Genomic DNA, 20,171 nt, shown 5'->3' on the forward strand with positions numbered 1-20,171 from the left:
AGTTTGTGTCTGTGTGTTCACACACCACCAGGCAGATGGTTCATCGCTTGTTACTAGAAGGTCTCCAAGTGACTTACAACACTGTTAAAAACACAAATATACCATAAAACAGAACAAAAAACCCTCATACTCATAAAATTGTGCTGCAAGTGTCTTACAGAACTGAATGCACTAGCTCCTATCTGAAACTTTTCTGTTTTGATTTGCTTGAAAAACTTTTTAAGATATGTGCATTATGTTTCGCCTCTGGCTGATGCAGCCTAAGTGCCTTTCCTTCTACAAATGTCCCCATGTTGTTCTTGGATTTTGTTCTGTACAGTTTAGCTTTAAGCACACATCTTTAGAAAGAGCTTTGGAAGGAACCAGCTTGATGAATATTTGTCCTCATGCTTACAGTATCCCCAGTTGACAGCTTTATGAAACCCAGCAACTCACCCACAGACCAGCCATTGTATATCTGGCAAGGTTGTTAACTTCTGATTGTCAAATATGTGTTTTGGGAGAGTGAGTCATTATGGCTTGAATTTGTCAGAGGTGAGAGCTATAAAACTCTCTGCTTTCTTCTGCATCATTAAAGCTATGAAGTATGTTCACCCTGTAAAAACAAATCAGAGCAGCTGATGTATTTTGAACAAAGGGGAAACAATTAGTGAGCAGCCTTAGGGCTTTTTCATATAACTGAAGGGAGCTGTGAAAGAGGAAGTGATTTGTGCTTCCTATGGAATCATAGAGTTGGAGGGGGCCTTGTAGAACATCTGGTCCACCTCCCTGCTCGGCCCAGGAAATTCAGTGCCCCAATAGAAGGCTGTTGAAGACCTCCCCCAACAAGAGACAACCCACCACCTCTTTAAGGTAAATCTGCACCATACATTTAATGCAGCCTTATACCACTTTAACAGTCGTGGAGAATCCTGAGGATTGTTGTTTGTTGAGGGTTCTGGGAACTGTAGGTTGGGAAGGTCAGAACCTTAACCAGGGATGGAAGGATCTGTCAGTTTTTGTTCTCTCCGTTTCTCATTCTTCCAAGGTTAAATCCAGTTCTCCACATTTCTGCAGAAATTTGTGTTTGTTTTTTTAAAAATCAACATTTTAGTGTAAGTTTCTCCTAATAAACACATTTTGTAAGCAGCTTTGACTGAACTACACACTTTTGTATTTCTCATAACATAATGCATTTGTATGTTGTTTTCACTATTATTATTATTTCCATTTATACTTACTATCTAAAATATCTCAAAGCAGTTTACAATAGAATACACAAGTTACAATAAAAAACCTATCAAATTAATTTACAAAGCAAAATACATAAACAATATCCATATCCATAAACATATACATAAACACAGTATAAAAGTCAGAATTCACCAAGGGAAGCCCGCAAGCCGCCCGCCCCGCTCTGTAAAAGTGTCAGACAATTGAAATTATGTTGACCATGGAGGAGGGCGACAAGCAGGTAAAATGTTATCATTCCCCTGGTGCGGCTTGCGGCCATTTCTCTTGCCTCTCCTTCCTCCCGGGGGAGGGGCAGTGGGAGTGCCCGCTGGCTGTGAGGCTCCAGGACTCGACCCTCAGCGGGCCTGTATGTTAGGGTTGCCAGGTTCAGGGCCTGATCCTGTATCTTTAGCCTGGCAACCAAGAGGTCTTCTGTATCTTTAAAAGTTGTGCAGGGGGAAGGGAGAATTCCACCTTGTTGTTTTTCCTATTACAGAGTTGCAAGAACACCTGCACTTGGCTGACATTCTCTTCTCCTAAAGATACAGGGTCAGTCTCAGGCTCCGAACCTGGCAACCCTACTGTGTGTCCATTGTTCTGAAGACGGAACATGTCTCCAGGAGGCAGGTTGTGATCAGAGAGCAGGACAGGCTTTAGCTGGGGGCTAAAGAGGGTGGCCGTCATGTTGATGGGAGACTGCATGTGACCCCCACAAAAGGGAAAATCAGAGGCCCACTCTGCCTTGTCTGCACAGCTCCAGTGACTAGTCCCATGGCCAGGAGGGCCTGTCTGCAAGGGCCCCCGCTCCGAATCTTCCTCATCGGCTTCTCCGTCTGCACCAGCTAGTTGGGTGGCCAGTGGCAGCAGCAAGAGGAGGAGGAGGAGGTGGCGGTGGCGGCAGGAGAAGTCCAACCTCAGCCTAATGCATGTATTAGGGGAAAGTGTGCATACAAATAAATATATGAATTTATATGCACACTTTCTCCTAATACATGCATTTTTTACACATTGGAGATCTGCATTGCAAAATTCGGATAAGTGCAAATTTTGAAGGATTGCTGTTTTGGTTCTCGTGTTGTTTTGGAAAGTGCACATTTGATAGCTTCAGCTTTCAGTGCGAGCTGAATTGAATTTGTCCCCCATCCCTACCCTTAGCAAACCACAATTCCCAGGGTTCTCTATGACTGTATAAGAGTGCTTTAATTATATGATGTGGAAGTGACCTAGGTCACTTGAGTCCCCAGATGTTGTTGGACTACAGCTCCCATCATTCTTAGCCATTGGCTAAGCTGGCTGGTGTTGATGGGAGTTGTAGTCTAACAACATCTGGGAGCCCACGGTTGAAGAACAGTGACCTAGGAAATTGGTTTCATTGCCAAACATTTCTTACCATCAAGAAGAATCTCCAGATGTCCAACCAAAATCCTGTTTTTGTGCTTTCACTATATAATGTACAAAAAGGAGATTGCACTCCATCCTATGGGCAGATGGGCAAGCACTGCAGCACAGGTTAAGGTCTTCGTGCAGAGATGGCTAGAAACAGCCTTCATGCAATGATTTATCTCTTTTGCAGCCATGATGTGTAACACCAGCAAGCCCATAATTCTGGCACCTTTGTTAAAGAGTCCTCATGTTACTGCTACCTTTTCTGAGAAGTAACTGATTTTTGGTATGGGAACTATCCATGCCAGGCATTAGAATGATGTGAAGTCCAGCAATATATATGTGGTCATGATGGCGATCACATGGAGGCCATAGTATTAATAGTCAATGACATAGTCATAGGAACTTAAGAAACTGCCTTATATTGAGATCGTTGTCCATCTAGCTCAGGATTGTCTTCACCACTGTTTTTCAACCTTGGGTCCCCAGATGTTGTTAGACTGCAACTCCCATCAACACCAGCCAGCTTAGCCAATGAAAATGATGACCCAGTGTGCTGCAGCTCAAATTCCATGCCAGGGATCATTAGATGGTGTTTATACTTGTAAACCTCTTAGAACCATATTTTGGCATTACGTGGTATATAAATTAATAAATAGTACTATATTAGGACAAGGATTGAAAATTAAAAGTGCCAGTACCATAATGCCATTATACAAATCCAGGGGCAGCACCAGACCGCACTGGGCCCCTACCCCCATGCACATAAGCATGCTTAAATATACCTGGTCGTGCCACTTCTTGTGTCACCACATCAGCGTGCTGATGCGACTGCGCAAGAGATGGTGCAACCAGGTGTATTTAAGCGCACACCAGCTGTGTGTGTATGCGGGGGGGGTATTGTCTGGGAGAGTAGAGCTCCTGTTCCAAGATCCATGACACCGTCTGGTTGAAATGTGTGGTCATGCCTGGTGACTCAACGCTGGCATGGATTGCAGAGTAGGAGCTCCATCCTCCCAGCCTCAGCCACAGGGGCCCTCAGTCAGCCACAGGGCTCTCAACCAGGGCCTGACCTGGCTGCCTGCTGGCACTGGGGCTGTACAAATCTATGGTGTGACTACATTTTGAATACTATGTACAGTTCTGGTGACAGCACCTCAAAAAGGCTACTGTAGAGCTGGAAAAGTGCAATCAAGGTGATCAATGTCCCTATGAAGAATTTTGGGAATTTTTAGTTTAGAAATAAATGTGAGTAAGGGGTGGGGGTGGGGACAAGATAAAGTCGTGTGACATTATGTATGGTGTGGAGAAAATGAATAGAGAGAAGAGTTTTTTTTCTTTTCTCATAATAAAGACACAAAGCCCCTGGTGCTCAAAGTCCTAGTCTAAGCAAGAAGACTGCCATAGCCCTTTCTGTCCAATAAAGCCCAACAGCCAGCCTGTATGGGTGTGGCTAGTTCAGGACTTGAGAGTATTCATTACCAAAAAGATGTTCCAAGATGCAGTTTTGGTAGCTTGCCACAGAGGGCAGCCTCACGCAGAATCAAAAGATCCCTGTTCTAGCACCAGCAGTTCCTCATTATTCAGCAGTTCCTCATTATTCAGATGAACATTGTGTGCAGGGAGTGAGGCTGTGTTCGGTGTCCTTGCCCCCTGCTGCCAATGCAAGTGCCAGCCACACCTTCCTCCTGGCTGCATGCTTGGCATCTGAGAAGGGGCTCTGCATGCATACCAACTGACTAGCATCCTCCCCTGTGCGGAAGGGAGAATCAGGATCCGCTCTTGTGTGGAGGAGCTCTTCATATATACATCAATATTCAATATTCTCACACATGCCAAATATGTGGCTGGCGGGTATATTGGTGGCAGGGCTGGCCTGTGCATGTTTTTTTAATATGTGTGGGAGTTCATCCGCCCTCCCCCCCTGTGAATTATGAGTCACAGCAAACTTCAGTGGCATAATTTCATGGACCATCCGCTCCTGTATGAACCTGCTCCCTTTCTGAGACCATCTTCTGTCCAGTTGGCATTGGCCTGTGACAGGGCCTTTTCAGTGGTAGTTCCCTGTTTGTGGAGTGCCCTCTCTGGTGAGGTATGTCTCCCTCCCACATCATTCGCTTTCAGGAGGAACTTAAAAACATTCATGTTTACCCAGGCATTTGATGGCTGAAAGATGCCGGCCATAGCAACCTTGAAATTGTTAGCTGGGAGGGTATGCTTGTAGATGTTCTTAATGTTTTTAGATGTTTGTAATTTTATTTTTGTAATGTTATTTTTAATTGTGTTATTTTACCATTTTTGGTGTTGGCCACCCTCCTGCTACAGATTAGACAGATTGTCTTTTCAGTGCCTTCTGAAGACCTTTCTCTTTTAATACCTTCTCAGTGGAGATTTTTGTTTTATTTATGTATCTATAAAAGTATTTCTATACCGCCCTCTGACAAAACATCAAGGCAGTGTACAGCAACGTAAAAAACCTTTAACAGCAATACAAAATAATAATTAAAATGACTGCCTAGTTAAGACAATTTTAAACTGCATAGGCCTGTTGGAATAAAAAAAGGCTTCAAGAGATGCCTGAAAGTCAAAAGTGAGGATGCCTGCTGAATCGCTGCTAGAAGACTGTTCCACAGCATGGGACCAGCAATACTAAATGTCCGACTTCTAATTGAGGCCAATTGGGCCTCTGTTACAATTGGGACAACTAATAGTGCTCCTTCAGATGATCTCAGAGATCAGGCTTGGATATACATAGGCTCAAGGTATCCTGGAGACAAGGTGTTCAGGGTTTTATATATCAATGTTGTAGCAAAAATGCTACAAGTTCTCCCAGGTGGAGAATAATAACACACACGGGGGTAAAATCGAGTTCAAGGCTCCTTATTTATTTACTGCAGTAAAGGCAAACCATACACTTCACACAAGGGGTGAGGCATGAGAGAGCCCCGAGCCCCCAAAACCAGGGATTTTTATACCCTTTACAAAACAAGCTGGTTAATTTTACACCCATCGTTTATTATGCTCTGCTTAATCAATAGTATAGTTACTCTTTCCTAAGGTCAAACGGTTAATCCTTTCTTTTGCAAGCGTATGTTAAACAGTGGGTCACAGTCCACTGACAATGCTTATTTCAAAATGCGAGCCTTAAGCTTTTAAGCAAACAGACAGATACAAGCAGTATTTAGGCAAATAGGCAATACTGTGACCTTTAGATTTTTCAAACTTCACATCAACACAAGAGCCTTAAACCTGAACCGGTAACATATGGGCAGCCAGTGTAGATGTTTCAACAGAGGTGTCACATGCTGTCAGCTGTCTGTCTCATCAGCAGTCTAGCCTCTGCATTCTGCACCCACTGGGGCTTCCTGACCAGGTCCAAGGGCAGCCCCACATAGAGGACTAATCCATGCTCAAAGTTACAAATGCATGGACTACCATGGCCAAGTCATTCCAATGCAGATATGGCCATAGCTGGTGTATCAGACAAAGCTGCTGAAAGGCACATTGTTCCAGTCTGCAGTTGTATTGGAGCTATTTTCAACTGTTTTTTTTTTGTGAAATTGTTTTTAAATGTTTGCATTGTTTTTACATATGGAACTGGTTTTAATTGTTTTATTTTAAAACTGTTATTTTATTTAACAGTTTCTAACATTTTTGTTTTATAATTGTATATTCCATAGTTTTTAACGTGCTCTGGGACCTTATATTAAAGGGTGGGTAAGAAATTGAATAAAATTAAATACATAAACCCCAAGCCTTGCCCTAGAATTTAAAACATCAACACCGGGGATAAAGAGAAAGCGGGCACTTAAAAGTGCAAAGGCAAATGGATATCTATTCACACTGAGAAACCAACTTTGAATGAAGTGGAAGAAGGACTCTGCAGAATTCATTAACACAGTGAATATTCACCAAAGGCAAAAGAGAGGTTGCTGAACTAGGCCCTAGATCTTTCCCATGGTACAGCTTTTCTACTGCTTCTTGCGTGATGGCAATGAAAATCTCTCCCTAAACTTCCCGGAACAGTTACAATTAAATCATCAGAGACTGACCGGCACACACACACACACACTCTCACACTATCTGGGGTCTCTGCCAAGAGCACTCTTTTCTGGGGTCTGGTATCTCAATTTGCTTTTTACTTTTCTTAATTGGTATTATGTAATGTTAAGATTTACAGCCAGGGCAATGAAGGGGGAAAAATAATATCCACAGTTAAAACAGAGTGCAGGGTTTTTATCACATGGCTATATCATTTTCCCTCTGCCAAATCAAACTACGCTGAGAAGAACGCCACTTCTTGTATCAGACGTGTTTTTTTTTAAAAAAACCCAACAACAAAATCTTCATATCAACACTTAAAGATTAAATTTTATTTGTTGTTTGTACTGTATAATGAAAGGTTTAAACTATTTTTAAAAAACCCTATAACACACAGGGTGCAATCCAGCTTCATTGTAATGGGGGGGGGGTTCTTGTTGACCTCAGCAGAAGAAAGGTTGCACTTACAGGCTTTAAGACTGTTTAACTACACATTACATTAACTGGGGTGAATCTGAGCTTTTATGCTATTGCTAATTCCAGCCCAGGGAAGCAATTTCCATCAGAATCAGAGGTGGGGAGAGAAGAATTAAACCTCCCTACCTTGAAGGTCTGATAGAAATCCTGCTCCCTATTCCTAGGATCTTTTTTTATTTTAAATCCCCTGACATGGCTGTAAGGTACACATTTGACATCCTGTGTAGTCAGCCTCTAAGGCCCAGCTGTTAGTTGCTTGAACTTTCAGTGGGGCAGCACTTATGCTTTGCAATCCCTGCCTATTGACACAGGAATATGGGGAGTTGGCTGATACTGAGTCAAGATTACAAAAAGGGGTCAGCATTCCAAAACACCAGAAAAAAGAGGAGAAAAAAAACCACCCCAAAATGCTGCAAGCAAATTTATTTCTTCAACAAGACCAATGCATTTTGGCCTCTGTTTAGCCTTTGTCTAGGGATGAAATTAAAACTGTCTGTAGAGATCTCCAGTAGCAAATGCTATTAGAACACAGTAAAGGCCAAAATGTGTTAGGGTTGTTTAAGAAACAAGTTTGCTTATAGCATTTTGAGATTCTTTCTCCCTTCCTCCTTTTATACTGAGTCTATACTGAGTCCCAGTATTGCCTACACTGACTGGCAGTGACTGTCCAGGTTTTCAGGCAGGCTTCTCTCCCAGTGCTACCTAGAGATCCCAGGGACTGAACCTGAGACCTTCTGCAGGCAAAGCAGATGCTTTTCCACCAAACTATGGTCCTTCTGTAAGGAAGACACTCCTGACAATAGGCAGGCACCCTCTTTATACTGTTTTATTTAAACATGCCTATCCGTTTGTACGCCTACGGCCATACTACCCTGAACACACCTGATCTCGTCTGATCTCAGAAGCTAAGCAGGGTCAGGCCTGGTTAGTAACTTGGCTGGGAGACTGCCTGGGAATATCAGGTGCCGTAGGCTTAGAGGAAGGCAATGGTAAACCAGCATGAAAACCCTATGAATATATCCAAAAGATTCATAGGGTTGCCATAAGTCGTAATGGACTTGAAGGCATATAACAACATCCAGCTATATAATCTAGTGTTTGCTTTAACGTTTGCTGGTTTTATCTGTGTATTATGAACAATTATTGTTGTACACCGCCCTGAGAGCTTTCTGCTATAGGGCGGTCTAGAAATGTAATTAAATAAATAAAATAAATAAATAAAATAAAAATCCCCCCACACACACCTCCTCCCAACCTTGTTAGAATGCCTTGGCATAAAGTGAATTGTCAGACTATTGGAATGTCACTATTTATTTTGTCCACCTTGTCTGTAAGAAGCAGTGTGGGGTAGTGGTACAGACGAGGACTGGGGAGACCTGGGTCCAGATCCCCACTACCTGGATGTCTCTGGGCCAGTTGCTATCTCTCAGCCTACCCTACCTCACAGGACTGTACTGAGGAGAGAAAGGGGGAACAGCCATGTATGCGACCTTCAGCTCCTTGGAGGAAAGGTGGGGTATAAATGTAATTAACAACAATAACAACAATTTATAACCAGCCCTTCACCCAGGGTGGGTTACAACAATTTAAAAACACACAATTAAAACAGTTGAAAACAACCTAAACAACATCACAGAAAATAGAGTGGATCCTGAAAACATACATCTCAGGTGTCAAAGGCCAGGGCAAAGAGGTGCATCTTCAGCATTCAATGAAAGTTGTACAATGAAGTTGCCAGATGTACCTCGGTGGGGAGGGTTCCACAGCTTATGGGCTGCCACAGAGAATGCCCTCTCCTGGGCTACTCTCCTGAGCTTCCAAGGGTGGCAGAACTACCAAAAGGGTATGTAGGGAAGGAGGCGGTTTTTCAGATATTTAGGACCTAAGTAATTTAGGGCTTTAAACAGTAACATGAGCACCTTGAACTAGTCCAGGAAACAAAGTGGAAATCAATCTATCAATCAATGTATTGTTATGGACTCATCTCAGCAGGGAAACATCCATTTGTTGCACTACAGATATGAGTTTCCTTTGGAGGAGGCAGCAACTTCTTTTCCAGGAGAGGCAACACCTACTCGAAGTTAATCTTGCTGCCTCTTGCATCAGCTCCTGGCTGGGTCAGGCAGCATAAAAGCCTGGCTGCCCGTTGGGTCAGCACTGGGGGACTGAAAAAAACGTGCCCTGGGAGTGAGTATCTGAGTGCTTGCATGCTCACTCCTCTGTGTTGCTGTCTTTTGAGACAGCTGAAGTCCCTGGTAAGTGCTGCAAGGACTGGGACCCCCTGCCTTGCCCTGACTCCAGAGAAAGGCTGCAGTTAATCTTGCAGCCTCTTGCATCAGCTCCTGGCTGGATCAGGGGGCATGAAAGCCCAGCTGCCCTTGGGGAACCCCTTAGGGAGTCCTGAGGGTGAGGGCGCTACCCCCTGCTATTTTTTTAACCAATCTAGAGAAGATTGGTAGTGGTGAGGGTGTATGGCTCATGTGTAGTTCTGGCGCAAGGTGAGAGCCTGTGCAGTGAACTGAACGATAGGAGAAAGATGCCTTCAGAGTGAGAGTTTGTAACTGGCAGAAGGATGGCCCTCCCTGAGTGTGAGACGGGTGGGAGTAGATGTGCCCTGTGTGAAAGATATTGAGTGGATCTGACTGTTCCCAATTCTCTCAGAGGCCTACTGGGACAACTGGTTTTGTTGGTGGGCTCTTGTTAGGTCCATATCAGGTGCTTAGGAGGCGTCTTAGTAAGGAAGAACATGGGTGATGGCACCCCAGTTTCAGTGATCATGGGTAGAGGGAGGTATAGCCATGGGGAGGTGGTGAACATAGAAAACAAGGGCAATGCTATCTATACCTTGTTCCTCGCACCCACTCCTCTCATGGATGGGTTCCTCGTTGTTCATCTGCTGTGCCCACTGGCCCGTGTGTGTTGTTTAACACCAGATCAGTACATGATTTGATCGTGGATGAAGGTGCCAGTTTGGTGTACATTATGAAGACCTGGGTGGGTGAGCTGGGAGGAGTTGATCTGACCCAGCTTTGCTCACCTGGATACTCGGTGCAACACTAGCACAGGCTGCAGGGATGGGGTAGGGGAGTTGTGATCTACAGAACTTCTGTCTTTGTCACCAGGAAACCACTCTGTCTTAGAGCTGGCTATGAGGGCCTGTGCCTGGTGCTGCGCCAAGGAGACAGTTAACTAGGGTTGCTGCTGGTGTACCGTCCACCCTGTTGCCTGGCAGCTTCTCTGACTGAGCTGGTGGAGGCCATCTCGGCTGTGGTATTGGAGGAGCCCAGAATGATAGTCCTGGGTGATTTCAATGTCCATGCTGAGGCTGCCTCTAGAGTTCCAGCTCAGGACTTCATGGCCTCCATGACAACCATGGGGCTGTCTCAAGTTGTCACCGACCCGATGCATAAGGCAGGGCACACCCTTGACTTGGTTTTTGCTCCAGATGGAGAAAGGGGTGGTCTGGAGATGGGCTGGTGGTGGATGTCACCCCATTGTCATGGTCAGACCACTTCCTGGTGAAGTTTAGACGTATGGCTCTGATCCTGCTCTGCAGGAGTGATGGCCAGATAAAGATGGTCCACCCCCAGAAACTAATCCACAGGGTTGCTGAATGCCCTGAAGGAGTTCCCAGTAGATAGAGCAGGTGACCCTGCTGAAGCCCTTGTCACGCTGTGGAACAGTGAGGCGCGTTGGGCTCTTGATATGGTTGCCCCCGAGCACCCTCTCCAGCATTGTGGAGCCCAGTTTATAACTTGGTACACTAATGAGCTAAGGGCAATGAAACAAGCTGGATGCTGGATACAATGCAAGTGGCGAAATATGTGCTGTGTGGCTGATCGGGCACACGTAAAACCTCATAACCATCCTACTGTGTGGCAGTGAGGCAGCGAAGAAGGCCCACTTCTGTGCCACCATCGCATCCTCAAGTAGCCATTCAATGGAACTTTTTTTTTTCCCAATTAATTTTTATTCTAATTTTCAAAACCAAAATAATACAAAAAGAAAACAACACAAATCAATAACTAATACAATACAAAAAAAATACATATATATAAAAATATTGACTTCGGATTTGTCATAGTTCAGCTATAAATCTATAATATATAATAAACCTATCTCTTAATAGATTATAAAATCACCTTCCTCCAGCGGTTATCTTAGTTGGTTTCAAATCTCATTAACATCATATCATTTTAATATTCCACAAAAAGTCAAAGAGAAGTTTCCAATCCTTGAGATATATATCAATCAATTTTTTTTCTAAATAAACATGCCGATTAATCCAGCTCATCAAATCTACTAAATCCAGTAATTTCAAAACACTATAATTCAACTATAAATCTATAATATATAACAGACCTATCTCTTAATAGATTATAAAATCACCTTCCTCCAGCAGTAATCTTAGTTGGTTTCAAATCTCATTAACAACATACCATTTTAATCTTCCACAAAAAGTCAAAGAGAAGTTTCCAATCCTTGAGATATATGTCAATCAATTTTTTTTCTAAATAAACATGTCAATTAATCCAACTCATCAAATCTACTGAGTCCAGTAGTTTCAAATCGCTCTTCTGTCATTATCCATATTGGGTCCATCTTCCATCTTTACGCACCCAAAAATCTTGCTGTCATAGTCATATAATAAAAGTCTGATAGGAATTTCCTCCATCACAGATATTTTCTTACCATCAAATCCAAACGTAACACTGAAGTATTGTTTCAAAGCCGCATCTCTGCTCCTCTTTTCCACATGATACACTAGTACATTTCTTTTTTTTTTTTCAATAATTTTTATTCAGATTTTCATAAAACATACAAGACAAAATCATAAAACATTCAAAGACAAAAAACAAAATCAAAAATAGTTAAACAAAAAGAAAAAAAGAAAAGAAGAAAAAAAAAAACAAAAATAAAAAATAAAGAGTAAAATATTGACTTCCCATTTGTCAAAGATCAAATCAGTTATAAGTCTATAATATATAGCAATCCTGTCTCTTAAGTCATATTATAAAATCACTTTCCTCCAGTAGTTATCTTACTTAATCATCAAATCTCATAAACATTACTTTATTCTTTCCACAAAAAGTCAAAGAGAGGTTTCAATTCTTTAAGAAATATATCTATCAATTTTTTTTTCCAGATAAGCATATCGATTAATCCATCTCATTACTAATTATGATAATCTTATTGTCATAACCATAGTCAAAATAAACATTTCAATTAATCCATCACATCAGAATCTGTTAGGTTCAGTAATTTCAGTAGCCATTGTTCTATTATCTCTATTAGTTCCATTTTCCATCTTCCATCTTCAGTAGTCTTGTTAAGTCCAGTAATTTCAATATCCAATCTTCCATTATCAGTATTCCATAATAATCTTGCTGTCAAAGCCATAGTCATATAATAAGAGTCTGATGGGAATTACCTCTATCCCAAATATTTTCTTGCCATCCATTCTGAATAAGTTGCTGAAATACTGCTGTAAAATCATATCTCTGTTCTTTTTTTCAAAATACACTGGGTCATCTCTTAAAAGTTTTTCCATTGTCACATGGCTGCAGTTAATTCCATAGATTTTCTCTATATTGGGCTCCATCACATCATTCCAGTCCAGAAGATAATCCATGCCATTGATAACTTTATCTCTAGAATCTTCATTAATTTCTTCAGAGATAACATTGAGTTCCAAACAATAGATTTTATTTCTAAAGTCCATAGACTCCAAATCTTGTTCCTGTTCCACGTTTGTTCCAATCTCCGGGATCTCCTCTCTCACAGGGACCCCTATTCCAGTCTCCAGGGTCTCCTCTCTCACAGGGACCCCTATTCCAATCTCCGGGGTCTCCTCTCTCACAGGGACCCCTTCCAGGGTCACCTCTCTCACAGGGACCCTTATATCTTTAATCTCCTGCTTCATTTTACTCAATTCAATTTTCGTTATCTCAATCTCATTCATTATTCTCTGAAACATAGTTATTTCCAGATTCTCAGCCACTTTCTTAATTGCCATTTTAAAAGAAAAATATAGGAAAACCACTTCTTATTTCAGCAACAATTGGGTTAATACTCCAAACTTGGTGACATCACAGTATAAACAGAGCAGACAGCCTTATCTCTCCAATAGTTAAGTAAACAAAATGCAGTTCCCAGGATCGAAGCAATTAATGGCAATCGTCAAGAAACAGATTCGTCAAAATAAAATAGACCAAAAAGAGAGTAGTCTCAAAACAGTATAATATTTTTCAAAATAAAAATCTGGAATAGAAATCCCTCTTCTGTGTGTATCTTTAGAATGCAAATCCAGGACAGCTTTTTGCAACAAAAACAGAGATAAGCTATTAATTAGTGCGTAGCAGAGAGAAGTTACGGCTCCCCAGTGAGATGTCAAAAACCGATCAATCTGGCAAATCTCTTTTAAACAGCAACAATTTAAGTCAAGTAAAAGAAAAATATAGAAAGAAGGGTGCTTGCCTGTTAGTGCGTTCTCTCTTAGAAGATAAGATGAACGTTCGCTTTAACAGATAGAGCTTGCTGTTGAAAATCCGTCCCACCTTCGTCGGCTGGACCTCGTCCCATAAATTAATGAGATCTGGTCGTCCCAACAAAAATAGGCTTTGAGGTTAATCTCTTCGTTTCTCCCTACCCGGGAGAAGTTTAATCAGCCAAAAAAAAAAGAAAAAACTGACTGATATATCTGAATAAGCTTCTTTTGAGGCAGGAGCCCGTCTCAAAAGCAGGCACAGGCTAAGTCACCCTTCCCGGAAGTCGATACACTAGTACATTTCTTGAAGGTTTTTCCATTGACACAAAACAGGGATTAATTCTATTAACTTTCTCCATTTCAAGTTCCATCAAATCCTTCCAGTCCAGGAATTTTTTTGAACCGATAATATCTTTATCTCCAATCTCTTCAATTCCTTCAGAGACATTCCAAACTGTAATATTTATCTCCAGGATCCGTCACAACCAGGAAATCCAAATCTTTTTTCATGTCCATATTTAAGGCAATCTCCATAGATTGAACCTTGCCTTTAATTTCTCTTTCATCCTTTTTTTGTTTTCCAGATCTATCTTCATTCTCCTTTCTCATAGAATCCTGAGTTTCTTTCAGCTCCTGTCTCATTTCATGAAATTCAGTTCTCCACGCTTGTCTGCTATTTCTCAGTTCTTGTTTTATTGAGTTAATCCCATCCATTATTTTCTGAAGCATGTCTAGAAATAAAGTCCCTTCTTGTACATCCATGATCTTCTTAATTGCCATTCTTAAAACCAAAAGAACAAAAGTCCTTCAATTTTCAATGTCCCAAGCAAAGAGCAGTTTATTTCTTTATCCAGTTACAAAGGAGTTAATCTTTCCAACCAACTAACGTCACACGCTAGACAGTCCTTATCTCTTAAATGTCCAGAAGTGCAAAAACAGCTTTTAGTTCACAGCGTTCAAATAACTAGTAGCAGAGAGAATGAGCAGATTCGTCAACAACAACAACAAAAAAGTAGATCAGAAAAAATAGTCCCTTATATATATTACACAAAAGTCTTGTAAATCAAAAAGATTTCTTATCTCTCCCAATCAGAAAGCTCTCATCCGTTGTAATCTTTAAAACGCAATTTTCCATGTCAGCTTTTTGCAATAAAAAAAAAGATAAGCTATTTATATTTTCTTCCCCCTTAGTTCAGTAAATAAAGAAGGGAAGTCTTACCTCATCTAGGTTATCTTAATTGCTGTTACTTTGACAAATCTCTTTAGCTATATAGATAAGAAAATGATAAATGTAGACAGGAGGTTTGCCTGCTAGTCCGTTAAAAAACAACGGGTCACTTATCCAGCTGAGCTAGCATAAAATCCTCGCTCTGTCTGAACTGCTGGAAGACAGACAATTCTGACGAATTCCAGGCTCCAACAATCGAAACAAAACTATGTGGCAGATCTCACGCTTCTTCCTTATCTGGAAGAAATCATCCCCAGTCAGAAAAAACCCTTCTGACTGAATTTAAAACTGGATAAGTTTCATCCAAGACGGGAGCCCGTCTCAGAGGCAGCACAGGCGGAGGGATCCTCCTGGGAAGTCTCAATGGAACTTTTCTGTATTCTCAGGGGTCTGTTGACATCAACTCCAGGAAATGGAGTTTTAGACCCTTCGGAGGCCCACTGTGAATCGTTTGCAAGGCACTTTAAGGGTAAAGTTGCTCGTCTCCATAGCAATCTTGATACCCCATCCACATCTACTGTAGTCCCCAGTGAGGTGTCCAGTGCCATGCCTGCTGCAACTTCTTGCGAACAGTTTCAGTTGATGCTGCCTGATAATGTGGACAAGGTGCTTGCAATGATGTGGCCAGTAACGTGGCCTCTCTATCCTTGCCTTTCTTGGCTTCTTAAAGCTTGCCGAGGGGGTTTAACCAAGTAGATCCAGAGTGTGGTCAATGCATCGTTGTGGGAGTGGTTCCAGCCACCCTGAAAGAGGAGGTGATCTGACTGCTCCTGAAAAAGCCTACCCTGGACTCATTGGTTTACAACAACTACTGACTAATCACAAATACCCCTTTCTTAGGGAAGGTGATTGAGAGGGCTGTGGTGCAGCAATTGCAAGTACTCTTGGATGAAACAGATTCTCTTGATCCATTTCAATCTGGGTTCAGGCCTGGCTATGGGACTGAATCAGCCTTGGTCGCCCTGATGAATGACCTTTATTAGGAGAAGGACAGGGGGAGTGTGACCCTGTTATTCTTACTTGATCTATTGGCGGCTTCTGATACCATTGACCATGGCATCCTTCTGAGCTGACTTGTTGAGATGGGTATTGGAGGCACAGTTTTACAGCGGTTCCGATCCTATCTCCATGGTTGTTTTCAGAGAATAGCATTGGGTGACTGTCTTTCAGCCCCCTGGCTGTTGTGCTGTGGGGTGCCACAGGGTACCATCGTGTTCTCCATGCTGTTTAACATCCATATGAATCCTTTCGGAATGGTCATCAAGAGATTTGGGGTGAGATGTCAGCAGTAGACTTAGGGTACCCAGCTCTATTTCTCTGTAACATCTGGATTGGGAGAGGCTGTACACGCCCTGGACCACTGCCTGGACTCAGTGGTGGGCTGGATGAGGGCCAAGAAACAGTCTGTATCCTAGCAAGATGGAGACGCTGTGGGTTGGTGGTTCAGGGGGTCCGTTCTACACAACATAGGAAACAGACCTTTAGTGTAGTGGCACCTACCCTTTGGAATTCTCTCCCCTTTAATATTAGACAGGTGCCATCTCTGTTATCTTTCTGGCACCTACTGAAGACCTTCCTTTTTCAACAAACCTTTTAAGTTGAGACCTTATCCCAGTCTGCGTCTGTGTTGGAATTGCTTTGGAATATGTTTTTAAACCTTTTTTTTTAAAAAAAGATGTTTTTAAAGCTGTTTTAAAAATGTTTTTAAAGATGTTTTGTTTTAATATATTTTAAAGTCTGTTTTTATGATGTTTTAAAGGATTTCGGTGCTTTTGTTTGCTGCCCTGGGCTTCTGCTAGGAGGAAGGGCGGGATATCTATCTGTCTGTCTGTCTGTCATCACATTCCAAAAGCTGGAGAGCAATTCCCAGCAACTGAGAGAACATCTCCTCTCATCGGTTCTCAGTGATGAACATCAGCCAACCAACCTGAAGTATTAGCTCATTATCAGCCTAACAAAAGATGGCCAGCCAGAGATTCTATAATGCAACAAATCAACATCAGTATTAACAGGAATCATTCAGAGCTGATTGGCAAAGAATTTGAAGTCCAGTCATGAAATGGAGTGCCTTTTATGCATATTTAATAGCAACAGTCTGAAACACTTGCTTAGAAATATGCCTGAATTTTAGCAACCTATCTGCCCTGGGCTGAGTGAAAACACACAGCTGGGGTTTTAGTTCTGTGTACTGAATGCATCCTTACTTTTTATTATTGGTGTATTATTACTTTTCAAGAACTTGTACCTTTCTTCCCCCCTTCCATGTTTTATCCCCACAGCAGCCATGTGAGTTGGTGAGTTGAGAGAACATGGCTGGCCCATGGGAGCTTCATAGCTGAGCGTGGATTTGAACCTGGGTCTCCCAGGCCCTAGTCCAGCACTATAACCACTATCCCATACTGGATCTTCTAGCTGAATGTGTTTAAGACTGACAAAGAAGTGAACTAGAACTCTTCCTCCTCCTTCTAGCTTATCTGTGGAATTGAGTCCAGTTCATGAAGTATTGCCATTCAAAAGGGCAAAGAGTAAGATATATGAACCTGGCTTCCCTTGAGGAATGCCTCCTTGCCTCCCTTCCTCTGTTTCCCCTCCATAAATATTATCAGTCACAGAAAGAAGTCTGTAGTAGTGAAGGCTTGGAAAGAATTTCTCCTCATACCCTGAAAATATGTATGTTGCATAGAGAGCAAACACAGACTTCAGTTTTGTTTTGGAATATAATGTATCCAACAGCTACAATGTGGCCTGCTTCTGACTTTGTCCCTCCATTTATTTAACTGGCTGTAGATTAAGTTGAGAACAGAGGTCTGTTTGGCTCCTGCATTTTCTGCACTTGAATATAATGAGGGGAAAAACCTTTAAGACTGGCAGCTTTGTATGTTTTCGGGCCCAGTTCAAGCTGCTCATGTCTGCGTTCAAAGCCCTAAAGGACGTAGGTTCCAAATGTCTGAAAGACTGCCTCCTTCTCTAAAGATCCTCTCAGGTCTTCCACCATATGCTGAAGACACACTTCTTTACCTTGACCTTTGACACCTGACAGGTATATTTTTAGGACCCACCCTATTTTCTGTGATGTTATTTCAGATGTTTTTAACTGTTTTAATTATGTGTTTTAAAATGGTTGTAACCTGCCCTGGGAACTCTGGGTGAAGGGTGGATAATAAATTCTAATTCTAATGATGATGATGATGATGTTGCATGCCACCCCAATCTCTGAGCAGTGCGAGACTTCCAGGGGTCCCTGTGCTTGCCCAGGGTTTGGTTTCCTTGGAAAGAAAGTCAGCAGAGTCTATGGTGACTTATGAAATGTGGTTTATTTACATACATTCATAGCCTGAGCATAAGATGGAGGGGTTCCAAGCATCAGCAATCCAATAGATCTTGGTTTCCCATCAGGCTTATAGGAGGCATTCTAAAGCCATGGTGCAGGGAGCCAGCCTCTCTGGGCCCATTCACACGGCGACTTACTGTGAGATTGATGCTACTTGCATCCCTGTTTAATTCTCATGGTTCACATGACGTTGCAGGCAAAGAGAAACCGGGACACAGTTTTTCCCTTTAAATCCGCATTAAACCAATCCAGGGATAATGCGAAAAGTGAAGGAAAAACTGTCTCTGCTTTGCAGCATTACTCCATGCAGGCGCTTTGACTTTTTTGCTGAATGTGTGGATCCTTGCTTTCAGATACTCCCCTTTCTCCGCCCACTAAACTCTCCATTAATTTCATTTAGTTTCCAGCGGCTTAAGCAGCCACGTCTGCCTCCCTCTCCTACATTGGAGTTTGCTATAGGCTTCCTTCCCCCCCTAATCAGTTTTGTGTCAATTGCACCCCCAAGCTCTGGGCATCAGCTGGGAGAGGCATGCAATTGAAAAGAAGAAACAATGAAACTGACAAAGAAAACAATTTCCCCCCCAATCAGTATGGTGTCAATTGCACCCCAAAGCTGTCCCACTTCAGCAGGGAGAGACATACAAGAAACACTGACAAAAAAACTCCTTCCTCTTCTCTGTTAGCAATAGCGATACACCGGAGGGAGTAAACATGTAAATTTGGGGGTGAGGGCATGAAACAACGACACCAATCCTTCCCAGAGGAACGCTGACTAGTGTGAATGGAAAACAGCAGATTTGAAGGTAGGAAGTGTGAACCTTGCAAATATATCATGATGGCAAAAGCTGCATCTTTACTACGTCTTTCAGCACCCATGTGAACAAGCCCTCTGTGTCTCCAGTTCCCAGCCTTTCCTCAGACTAAACTAAAAATACAATCCTCTCCTTGGCCTCAGGAAAGGGGGGGCTCTCCTGAAGAGTTTCAATAACAAAAGGATCTCCCTGGCCCATTTGTCAGTTAATGGGCACTCGACAGACCCATTAGCCCACCTGGCCATTAGATTAGACTAGCAAAGGAGACTCATCTGACCAGCGGAGCAGGTTTCTCAGCTGCAGAGCCCACCTCCAGGTGCAGGGTTCCAAATCAGAGGCTGAAAAGGGACTCATAGAAATAATCTATCTCAACCCCCAAACTAATAATAATAATAATAATAATAATAATAATAATAATAATAATAATAATAATAATAATAATAATAATAATAATAATAATAATAATAAAATGAATTTACTCCCTTGCATTTGAGGGATTGTACTTAGTAGTGGACAGCATGGTGGGGGAAGGTGCTAGCCTGACCTCCCAGCAGGTGAATCACTGCTGCTTACTGGGAGAGGAGAGTTGGGGAGGGCAGCATGGGACAAATGCACTAGCACGAAATGATCCAGTGTTTCTGTTGGTGCATTTGCACCGTGCTGCCTTCATTGTCCCTCTCCCTCCCAGAAAGCAGCAATGACTCACCTGCCGGGAGATCAGGTAAGCACCTCTGCCCCACCATGCCATCTGCTACTGTTTGTACTGCACAATGGCATCTGTGATGTTACACCTCTCATGGCCCATGCATGCATGCAAGTCATCATGCCCATTACTTAATTGGGCATGCATGTGTGAACCAGCCCTAAGGGTTTAATCTTAATAGGCAGAGGCCCTGAGACTCTAGGGGATTGGTGTCACTTCATGCTATATTTTAAAGCAGGGGTGGGATTCGATTCGCTGGTTTTTGTGTGTGTAATTTTTAACGTAAATGCTTATGTAAATGATCACAGTGTTCCACTCATATCAATGAGGCAGATAATCGCATTTGAGTTTGTCTCTTGCCTCAGGTTAATGGATGTTAATGGCGATCATTATCACACCTACACAGTTATTACAAATGCATCAACTTAAAAAAAATTACAATCCCTAAGCTAATTACCTAAAATCAGATTTTTTTTTAAAAAAAATTGTACTGATTA

At 42.2% G+C, this 20,171-nt stretch overlaps 1 non-coding gene across 1 annotated transcript; it reads left to right on the top strand.

The window, feature by feature from the left end:
- The first annotated feature begins 7,967 nt into the window (after positions 1-7,967).
- LOC133365685 (5S ribosomal RNA) lies at positions 7,968-8,087 on the top strand. Its single transcript, XR_009758284.1, has one exon. It is a non-coding gene; the product is annotated as a 5S ribosomal RNA (ribosomal RNA).
- Positions 8,088-20,171: the final 12,084 nt, after the last annotated feature.

Source organism: Rhineura floridana, chromosome 10 (genome assembly GCF_030035675.1).
Source record: "Rhineura floridana isolate rRhiFlo1 chromosome 10, rRhiFlo1.hap2, whole genome shotgun sequence".
In the NCBI taxonomy this organism is placed as follows: domain Eukaryota; kingdom Metazoa; phylum Chordata; class Lepidosauria; order Squamata; family Rhineuridae; genus Rhineura; species Rhineura floridana.